The 11,361-nt window shown below is 40.4% G+C and overlaps 1 long non-coding RNA gene across 1 annotated transcript; it reads right to left on the bottom strand.

The window, feature by feature from the left end:
- Nucleotides 1-4,316: 4,316 nt before the first annotated feature.
- LOC115939574 (uncharacterized) lies at nucleotides 4,317-10,412 on the bottom strand. The gene is made up of 3 exons (XR_014147414.1): nucleotides 10,341-10,412; nucleotides 4,915-4,947; nucleotides 4,317-4,721 (listed from the first exon to the last, which is right to left on the bottom strand). It is a non-coding gene; the product is annotated as an uncharacterized LOC115939574 (long non-coding RNA).
- Nucleotides 10,413-11,361: the final 949 nt, after the last annotated feature.

The following is an 11,361-nucleotide window of genomic DNA, read 5'->3' as shown; positions in this document are numbered from 1 at the left end:
TGAATACCCAACTTTTACATCAACATGGATGGGACTGGAGGAGATTATGCTAAGTGAAATAAGTCAAGCAGAGAAAGTCAATTATCATATGGTTTCACTTATTTGTGGAACATAAGGAATAGCATGGAGGACAACCCAAAATGTGCAAAAATAGTGACATTATGATAATGGTATTATATGTTATTTGAAGACCAACCCTTACTTTGACCTTCAAAATGTGCAGATTAAAATTTCTTACTGATTTTATTCAACTATTATTATAGTTACTGTAAGTACTAATCTGTTACAAATTCTATATTCCTACTTCCAACGAGTAAATTTTAACATAAGACCCAGTTGAGCTATAGAAATGCAAAATTTTATAGCAATGTTGGGAATACACATACATGAATGAAAACTGTGAATAGAAGTTGCAAAATAGGATCTCAAAGTCCTTCAAAAACTTACTCTACTGGCTATCTATACCTACATATTATTCACAGATCCTCAAGGAATAATGAATACTCCTGAGGAAATTCAATATCCTATACAATGCTGATGATACACATACAAGTTCTTAGGTATAGCCCCTTCTCTCTCCACATGGCCACTCTGAGACTATGGAGGCACGTATTTTATGTTCTCACACACATATAAACAAGGAGCTTTAGGAAGGTTGGCAGATTGGTTGGTTGGTTGGTGGGTGGGTGGGTTGGTTGGTTGGCTGGTTGGCTGGTTGCTTGGTTTTGATGGGTTTCTAATAGAATGTTTTTCCTCCTTTATGGAAACTTGTCAGTAGAGTCTCCAAGATAGGAAATATTAATCGTTACCTGAAAGCCACCAACATTAGATATTCTCTCTATGGTCTTGAGCAGGCCACCTAATTTCGTGGAGCCTCAGTTTTTGTTTAACATGAGTTGGACTCTAAGCTTTAAGCTTCCCTCCAGTTCTGCAGGTCTAAATCTAGATCTCTTGCCTCCTTAAATGTGTAGATGGCCTAATTACTCTCTCAAGACCTAAAAGAAGATCAGAATTCTCTCATATCTCTGATTTCTCATTTTATACCTGGGTGGGCCATTTTGTCCCATCGTTGGTAGGACATAGGGGCTAGGTAGCATGTGCCTGTGAGTGTCATAAAGAGCCACTTCAGTCCTAGAATTTACAACTAAGCTCTGCTTTTTAGATGAGCAAAGGGGCTAAGAGGGGCTCCCTTTAATTATCTGAGACTGTGATAATTTCCAAGAAACTCCATTCATCAGTACACATATTGAAAAGCAGGGCTTCCTACTTTCCAGATGGCACAGAGGGTGATTGGGGATAATGCTAGAGAATAATGTAAGTTACACTCAAATGGGGCCCTTCCAAAGACAGAGGGCAAAGTAATATTTTTCCTCAATTATAGCTCTATATACTAATTCCCGTATTTTACATACCATGAGTATGCAAACGCTCCTTTAGGGAGAAATGGTTTTAAGCTTATTGGCAAGAAAGGATGACAAAGCTGGGATGTAGATTAGCTATTTTAATAATACAGAGGACCAATTGCTTTTTCTTTAGAGAGTGACTATAGCAGCAATTAAATTGCAAAAGTGTCAATAAAACAAATGTTGATTACACCCAACCTAAGAATCTGTAATAAAACAGAAACAACCTTTTTTCCCCCCTGGCATATATTTTCAAGCTTGTGGCTTTGGAATTGCATATACTTATTTTCTATTTTCATAGGATAGACTTGCTTTCAATTTTTAGTGAGAAAAATTTAAATTCTGGTTTCAAAAGAATGATCTTCAAAGATGGTGACTTTCCTCTGAAACACTCGTAGTTTTGCTTTCTATCACCCAAGTCTTAATGTTTTAAAAACATGACTGGGACTTTAATTTTACACAGAGTTCCAAGTCAGAATTTCTACACTTAGTACCTGAATCAGTCACATAGGACACATTGATTTATTTCACAGGGATCTAAGCATTTTGCAAATGTTTCATGACTCAAAAATGAGTTAAGATATAATATGACATATTTCATACTACTCTCTCCAAAAGTGTCTATTTAAAATGCATATTTGTTGAGGCACCAGGGTGACTCAGTTGAGTGGTTGAGCATCAGACTCTTAATCTCAGCTCAGGTCTTGATCTCAGTGTCGTGAGTTCAAACCCCATGTGGAGCCTACTTAAAAAAAGAAGGCATACTTTTGGGACATTCCACATTACGCCATGGAAATCTGGTGGGTAATTCTGAAAATGAAAATATGTTTTGTGAGACCACAAAGAGATTATAGATAAAGGACAATTATTACAACCCTAAGAAATCCTAAAAAGCCTGGAGTATTTTCCTATTAACTTACTGGCTGGGGTTGAAGAGAACTACTAGCTTAATCTCCAAAGTCAATGTCTAAAATATGGACATATGAAGAAGCTTTAAATGTCCCATGAGCACACTGAATACAGTGAATGCCCCATAGAGGGACTCAAGGGTGCATGAATCCTGGCCACCTGGAAGTTTGGATTAAGACAAGGAAATGGTTTTGTTTAATCTAAGTTTTTATTAATGTCAACACAGTCTCTCTTGTGCTGATCTTAGGGTCTGGATATTATTTTTTAAGCATCTTTCCCTGAGCAATACAGGTGTGATAATACACAAATGGCTTTGCAGTACTAATACGTTCAATGCTTGTCTTGTACTCTGCAGCATTGTAGGGAAGAGTGTTCAGACTTTTATACATATTATCTCTTCAATTTTCAAAACTCCATAAGGTGGCCAGGAAGGGTACTCTCACCTTTGTTTTAGATCGGGATGCTGTGAAGAATAGAAGTTAAGAAACAAGCTCTAGGGGCGCCTGGGTGGCTCAGTTGGTTAAGCGTCTGCCTTTGGCTCAGGTCATGATCCCAGGGTCCTGGGATCGAGCCCCGCATCGGGCTCCCTGCTCAGTGGGAAGCCTGCTTCTCCCTCTCCCACTCCCCCTGCTTGTGTTCCCTCTCTCACTGTGTCTCTCTCTGTCAAATAAATAAGTAAAATAAAATATTAAAAAAAAAAAAGAAAGAAACTAGCTCTAAGTGACAGGGCTAGTAGTAAGTAGACAAGTAGGCCCACCCAAGTCTGCTGTTTGCACCCCCAAAGTGCTTTTCATCACCCTTCCTTGCTTCAGAATGTCTCAAAGGAGCCATTCTCATCTTCCTCAGCAAACAAAAAGCTCTAAAAGAATCAGTGTACGTGGGGAAAGATGTGAGTTGGAGCATCCCAGATTCTCACTCCCTTTTACATTCAAGCCATTTGTCTAAGAAGCAACTTGGGCTCTCTTTCCAGTGACCTGATTCCAAATAACATAAGAATTGCAGTTCTGTTTCACAGCATCATGTTTTATAATTTTTCATCTTGAAAGCTTTTCTCCATGGTGAGGTACAAGCCGTGGTGGTAAATAAATGATATATTTCTCTGTGTCTCTTTAAAGGTGGACCCATTCAATGCATTTCCCGGCGGCTCATTACGCAGGAGAGACTGGAAGCCCGGTGGCTGTGTGACCTCATTTTCAGGATGCACTGCAGTCTGTCTGACCCATTAGCTATCTAAGCCGTCTCGTTGTAAGACTAACTCAGGGCACGGATTGGGGGCAAGCAGGCTGTTAGGCAGCCGCATCCTACCAGTACCTGTGCAGGTTAGGAAACCAACAGGTCAGTGCTAGGTGGGTCTGAGCAGATGGCATCTCTGGCAGAGCTTATGGCAGAAATCTATAAAATGCTTGGTAATTGGTTCCAGCAGGATTTTGTGGGGTAGGTGTCTAAGGGTTGAAATAGCCAAGGCTCTCATTTCTCTGTGCTTGTTCCAGCAAGAGCCAGCACTGTCAGAATCAAAGCTTGCTCCGTATCAAAAGGTGCTCTGTCTTTTAGTAACTTATTTTTATCACTTGCCATTAGTTTTCAAAGAGTGATTCCTTTTATTCTCAGCCTTTACATTCCTCCTTTGCTCTTGAAAACTGTTATGCTTTATACCTAAGGACAAAAGCAGCTAGAAATGAGTCGTTTCCACTCCTCCACATCCCCCCTTTTCAGACATAAAACACAAAAAAAATGTTAAGGCTCTGTGAGTTGTTGTCACAGAGGTTTGATGGTGATGATTCCCTTGGTCAAGGATTTGATGGTACGCACACACATGCACGCACATGCACACGCGCACACACACACACACACGCGCGCTCCCACAAGTACATGTTCCCTGTAAGTAATACCCTCTAAAATGATTGCCAGTAGATAATAGATAACCTTTTCAAGAAGAAGAAAAGACACATTTTCAAATGGAACATTTTCAATAGCTCTTTGGCATCTCTGAAACACATTTTTTTTTAAAGATTTTATTTATTTATTTATTTATTTATTTATTTATTTATTTATTTATTTATTTGACAGAGAGAGACACAGCGAGAGAGGGAACACAAGCAGGGGGAGTGAGAGAGGGAGAAGCAGGCTTCCCGCGGAGGAGGGAGTCCAAGGCGGGGCTCGATCCCAGAACCCTGGGATCATGACCTGAGCCGAAGGCAGATGCTTAACAACTGAGCCACCCAGGCATCCCTCTGAAGCAGATTTTGTCAAAAGATTGAGAGTCAGCCTAAAAGCACCCTTTTACACACACACATACTCCAAAACTCTGCCTTCTTGTATGGTTGTTTATTCTCTTGCATATTCATACAAGACACTGTTGTCCTACTTCAGGGAATTTTCTTTGCTTCATTAAGTTCTCGTATGTCGGAGCTGAAAGGGAACAGATCAACCATCTTATTTTTCACATAAGGAAACCACAGCCCAGAGGGGAAGTGACTTTGCCAAGGCCATGCTATGGTGGCAGCTAGGCTTTGGATCTCAATCCGGTTCTTTTTTCCACCAGGCCAGCCTGCTTCTTGGGGACGAGAGTCTGAAACATTTCATTCCTTCTTTGGGTACTTACTGCCGGCTAGCAGGTGTCTGGACCTAGACAAGGCTGTGGTGAAGATACAAAAAGAATAAGATAAGAACTAGTCCTTGAGGGTTACTCAATTCTTAATTTTTTTATTATATAAAGACACACACTAAATAATATTTTGTGTTAGATGAAAATTTTAAAGTTATATTTTTATTTCCTATGTTTGTTGTTATTAGAGAAAATAAACATTTAATATCCCTATAGATAACACCCATAGTATAGATATGGTTGAAACAAAATGAAGGTGTTTGAAGGCCAGAAAAGAATTATTTGACATCATAGAGAGTTTTCAGAAATTTAAAAAAAAAAAAAAACCCTGCACATTCTATTTGGGAATCTAATACTAAGTTCACTAAATCTCATTCAAATGTCTTCCATTTTATAACCACATTATATCTAAAAATATATGTACATAAAATATTAACGGGTTTAACTTCCCAATGTTTCCTTTCCAATATATGGAAAGGTACAGTGCATTGAGCTCATTAAATTTAGAAAAAAAATTTATACGTAACAAGTTTTTCTTTCGTCTCTCTCTTTTTGCATTTCTCAAGTCCCTTATAAATAGACGTGCTTTCACTGTTAGTGATGATGTCCAAAGCCTTGCAAAATGGAGCCATTCTTTCTCCTCAGCCCTGGCAAACAGAGACCACCAAAGGAGTCGGGTTTGAAAGACACATCTTGTGACTTATTTCCCTTTTTATCTGTGTATTCCACTTTTTGATCATCTGTAGTTTCAGCTTCACTTTCGAGTGGCCTTGGGTTCAGTGAGATAGGCAGAGCATTAAATTCAAAACAGGAACAGAATCTGAATAGGCCTTGGGTGACTGACACGTAACCTAGGGATGCAATCTATTTCACTGCAGAAAAAAAAAAAAAAAAATGGCACTCGCTCTATCTCCAGGCTCTCTGAAGGTTTTCCCATGAATAAAATCTGGCTGCTGAGTACCTGTGATAGCTAGTGACCCACAGCAAAAGCTTACAGATAGATGCATTTTTGCCTGTACACGCTTTGCTTTTTTTCTCCTTCTCGCTGTCATGGCCCTTTATCATCCTCTCAGCCTTTCCTTTTTTGATTAGAATAATAATAATAGTGGCAGTTTTGCAGATACTGGCTCTGTGCTGGGCACCGTGCTAAAACACAGCATTTCACTAAAACTGCACATCAAGTATACAAGGTAAATATTTGTCTTTCAATTTAGAAAAAAGCTTAAGTAACTTAACCAATCTCCCCATAAGTAGTGGAGTGGTGGATTCAGCCCAATGTCCATGCACATAATCACTGTGCTTGTCCAATAGGAACAGTAAAGCTCTTTTAGGTTTTTCACACTAACTTTAAATCCCAAGTTGGCTTTCCACTGTAACAGCTATGTTTTAAGGCTGCCTTATCCATCTAGTGGGCACAGAGTAATATTAAATGAACCTAAGTAAAATCTAATTAATTGTAGGGAAAATTCTAGAACACACTTGAATTTATTTTCTATTGCTGTGTAACAAATTACGAACTTAGCAGCTTACAACAACACAGGTTTTTCACCTTTTCCAGGGGTCAGCAGTCTGGCATATTTTAGTTGGGTCCTCTGCTCAGGGTCTTGTAAGGCTGAAATCAAGATGTCAGCTAGAAATGAGCTCATCTAGAATCTCGACTAGGGAATGGTTTCTTCCAAGCTCCCTCAGGTTGGCAGAATTCATTTCCCTGTGGTTGTAGGACTGAGGATCCTGGTGTCTTGTTGGCTGTCCACCAAGGAATAGTCTCAGCTCCTACAGGTTACTCTCAGGTCCTTTCTACATGGTCTCCTCCATCTCAGCAATAGAGAACATCCCTCACAGATATTCTACCTACCACAGCAATCACAGCTTATGTCTTAATCTAGTCTATTACTCTCTTCCATTATTTGAAGAGTCAGTAAATATTAAAGAGGAAAATTTAATTATAATGGAATGTTCACCCATAGATTTCAAAGAAAAAGGTAGATTTGAGCCCATGGGTGGTGAGGAGAGCCTTTCTCTTCTGGCTCTGCAGTCATAGCTTTATATGTACATTATCCAATAGGATTTTTGACTTTCCTGAACATGTCTCTAGGTCCTCTACAAGGATTAGCCTCAGATGAACCCAAATGTTCCTCTTATGAAAGAAAACAAGAAAATGTCTGTGTTGGGAAATCAGTACCCCTATCATTTGTTACTTGTCCATGTTTTACAGCAATCCCAGGGCATGTCCACTGAGAAAGTCCTTACCACTCCCATTTGCTAGGAGTGTTTTATGGAAGACCATAGTTTTTAAGGTATGTGATTTTAGGATAAAATAACAAATTATTATATCTGCGTTTAGCTATGTTTTTATTTCAAGCTGAGTTTGAAAGAATGGATTTTCAAGGGCTATCCTAACAATTTACTTTTTAAGTCCAAAGAATGGGATCGTTGTCTCCTGACAGAGCTAAGACTCCAGTTAGGCCAAAATCTATGCCAACCCATCATCTTTACTATTTTCCTCAATCTTTGAGTGTTGCATTTGTTTTTCTACATAGTATGAGATAGATTTGGTAAATAAAGTTCTTTTTTCTTAAGATTTTATTTATTTATTTGACTGAGAGAGAGCGAGAGAGCACAAGCAGGAGGCAGCAGAGGGAGAGGGAGAAACAGGCTCCCCTCTGAGCAGGGACCCTGTTCTTAAAATGAGAAAGAACTGGAATATGCTTTAAAGGTCTAGAGTCTTAAATGTATCTAATCTGTTTGATCTGTTTAGACAGTTTGAGAACTTCTTAGCAAAACCTAATTTAAAAAAAAAAAAAAGTGTGTAGATTGGGAGTCAGGAAACCTGGATTTTGGTTCTGGTTCTTATCAGTTACCTCAACTGTAAACTAAAAGGGTTAATTTAGACAGCTTCCAGGGGTTAAATACAAATTATCTATTTGGGATGCATGATGTAGTGCTGCCAGATGACCAAATGCCAGCCCTCAATACTCAGTCTACTTTAGGATTCTCTGTCAATGAGAATGATCTTCAGACCCAACAAGGTTAGAACAAATGTTGTAAGAGAGATTGGAAGCTTAAGGTAAATGAAGAGATTTTCAGATAGCTTCTGTCTGCTCTCAATGGGTTTAAGTGTCAGGACTTGATGAATTACATCCCAGAACATGGAAGGAACTTTCAGACAAGATCCCTGATCCACTGCCTGGGCTGGAGCTCTAACGATAGGCAAGCATTGTTCTAATATTTGTCAGAACTAGAAATTCTCTAAACTGTAGATATTAATCCTATAAACTGCAGATTAACTCCAGGATTCTAGGATTAATTCTCAAAAAGATGATTCAGGAAGGCTTAGGAAAGGAAGCTGGGATCACGAGGAACCAGTATGGATTCAGAGTAAGAACAATTATTGACTAGCTGACCACATTTCCTGTGCAAATTGCGTTACTAGACTGGTAAGGAAAGAATATATAGTGCAAATGTTGTCTCTGTGTAACAAGAGTCCCCGAGAAGGGAGGGCTGAATCTAGATTGGAGGGAAGGTAGTAAATAGGGAAACAAAGAGAAAGATAGGAACAGGGAGGGGGACACTGGTAGAAGCAGAGTAAGTAGAACACTAGATGGGAGAAGCCTCAGCCCTAGGGAAAAGGAGCATAGGAACAGCTCCCTCTGGAGAGGAAGAGACTATGTGATTTTTCCCAGCCCCAGAACCAAGATGGCAGCAGGATGAAACCCCCACTCTCTGAACTGGTAGGAGACCTAGTAGGAGTTTTCCCAAATGGAGGTGTCAGTCCTGGTGCCTGGGCTTGGAGCACCCAGGGCTCAGGATACCAACCACATTGAAGGAGAGGAGAGGCACTGTTAGAGAATGCAGGAGCTGCCCAACCCAAGAAGCCAGGCAGCGGCTGGGCCAGGCTGCAGGCAGCAGTCAACGCTATGGCACCTGGGTCTCCAGTGGAATGTCTTTGGGCTTAAGGGAAGAACAGAGCACTTTTTTATCTGAAGACACACATTCTCATTACCCAGGAAGTGTAAAGCTCTTCAGCAGAATGAGCAAAGACAAGGTTTCTGAAGTCCTGGCTAGGATTAAATCCCTGCTCTTGCACTCGCAGGCTGACCTTGTGTAAGTTACTTAGCTCCCCCAAGCTTCACAGTCTCTCCATCCATAAGATTGTGATACTAAAATACCTGCCTAATAGGGATATCCAGAGGATTAAATGACAATTATCCATGTAAAGGGCATAATATTAGATATTATTTATACATTAATACATTAGCTCAAGCTGATGGTGCCTGAGGAAGCTTTAACAAAGTCTCTCATGACATATTTGTGGACAAGACAGAGAAGTGAAGAATAGGCACAAATACAATTTTGTGACTTGTAACTGGTTAAGTGACAAAGCAAAAGAATGCAAATTAATTCAAGGCGATTCAGTCTCGAGAATTACTGTGAATTCCAAGAGACCTCCCGAGAGTCTTCAAAGTGTTCCCAAATTGCAGGTCCTGGCTTTGATGCTCAGAAGACAAATGACAAACAATTTCATAGATCTTCCTTTTTATATTCTCAAAAATGTTACTTAGAGTACCTTGCTAAATAAGTTATTGAAGATTACTAAAATTTGATATTCAAAAACTAGTTAAAATTAGCCCATTACTAAAATTACTGAGGGAGCTCATTCATCCTTCTCCAGGAGGCCTAGAGCTGGATGATACAGAGCTTACTGAAGTGCTTGTATCCCCTGAGCACATGTCAGAAATGTTCTGACTTTATTACCACATCATCAGGCTTATCCTGACTCGGTCATAGTTTCCAAGTGCTGCTATTTTTTGCATATCACATTACATGTTAACAAATGCCCATCCATCCTCAATCACTTCATGAATGTTCTCTTTATGTCCTGGACCTCATGGGTGCCAGGATTTCTCCAGAAAACACAGTCCCCCTGCTCTGGGAGATCTCTTGAGTGCAAGCTGCACACTTTCCAACATCCCATGTACTTTGGATTCAAAAAACAGGGTGGGCATTTTCTTTGTTCCAGTGTCTCTCCAAGACCATGATTCATCTATCTCTTGAATAAAATTCCAAATAGGTTCCTTTGAGACACCTGCCTTCTGACTCTACCACCCTGAGCCCTCTACATCTTCCCACCCTCCACCTGTTACCTCCCTTCACTTCCTCTTGATCCCTTGAGAACTCTGGTATCTGATTCACAGTCTTCCTCTTTGTGCAAGTCCTGTCATTACCCTGGGAGACTGCAATGTTCATGTGGATAACCCAGCCACAACCCTAGTCTCTCACTTCCTTCATCTCCTCAACTCCATCTCTGAAATTTAAATTCTTCCTGACTACACACATCTCCATCCAGATTTCTCTCTTGCTCCCTTATTCCCAGGACCTCATAAAGACCTCCATTTTCTCCCATTCTAGCAGGCTCTCCTTACCTCTGCCATCTTCTGTATCTAACTGAGGCTCCATGACCCCGCATCAGCCACTCTCTCACTGTATTCATTTCCTGTGGTTGCTATAACAAATACCACAAACTTGATTAGAGGAAGAGAAATTTATTATCTCACAGTTTTGGTGACAGAAATCTGAAATCGGGGACGCCTGGGGGGCTTAGTCAGTTAAGCATCTGCCTTCGGCTCAGGTCGTGATCCAAGTGTCCTGGGATCGAGTCCCACATCAGGCTCCCTGCTCAGCGGGGAGCCTGCTTCTCCTTCTGCCTCCTGCTTCCCCTGCTTGTGCTCTCTCTCTCTCTCTGTCTCTGACAAATAAATAAATAAAATCAAAAAAAGAAAAAAGAAAGAAATCTGAAATCACAGTGTCAGCAGGGCCACATTCCCTCCAGAGACTCTGGGAGAGCATCTGCTCAGTACCTCTCTCCTTGTTTCTGGTGCCCCAGGCCTTCCTTGACTTGTAGCCACATAACTCCAGTCTCTGCCTCCATCTTCACACCATCCTCTCTTCTGTGTGTCTATCAGAGTTTCCTCTGCCCCTCTCTTTTAAGGATACAGGTGATGACACCAGGGCCCACCTGGATAATCTAAGATAAGCATCTCATTTCAAGACACTTCACCAGATCTTTTGCCATATAACGTAATATTTACAGATTTCAGGGATTAGAAAGTGAATATATTTTTAGGGAGCTATTTTTTTTTCAGCCTACTATGCTCATCAATATTCTCAAGTCCTTTGCCTCCCTGGTCTTTCTCTGCTGTCCAGAAAAGCATCAACCTTCTTGCCATCCCCACCTGGACCATTGATGTCTGCTGAACAATATCACACACTCTCACGGATAGATACCACTACAAATTTACAGTCTCCAATCCAGGAAATCAGATTTGTCACTTCCCTTCTGGATTAGGCCACACTATACAGTCAAGTCCAGAGTTGTAAATGGGCAAGAATGAAAACTTAGATTGAGTTCAAAGTTATTTTTACTTTGATTTATTCCCACAAGCA

Source organism: Leptonychotes weddellii, chromosome 8 (genome assembly GCF_054177405.1).
Source record: "Leptonychotes weddellii isolate Sample4059 chromosome 8, ASM5417740v2, whole genome shotgun sequence".
Lineage (NCBI taxonomy): Eukaryota > Metazoa > Chordata > Mammalia > Carnivora > Phocidae > Leptonychotes > Leptonychotes weddellii.
Note: the sequence above shows the minus strand (reverse complement) of the source record. Positions and strands in the feature narration are given on the sequence as shown.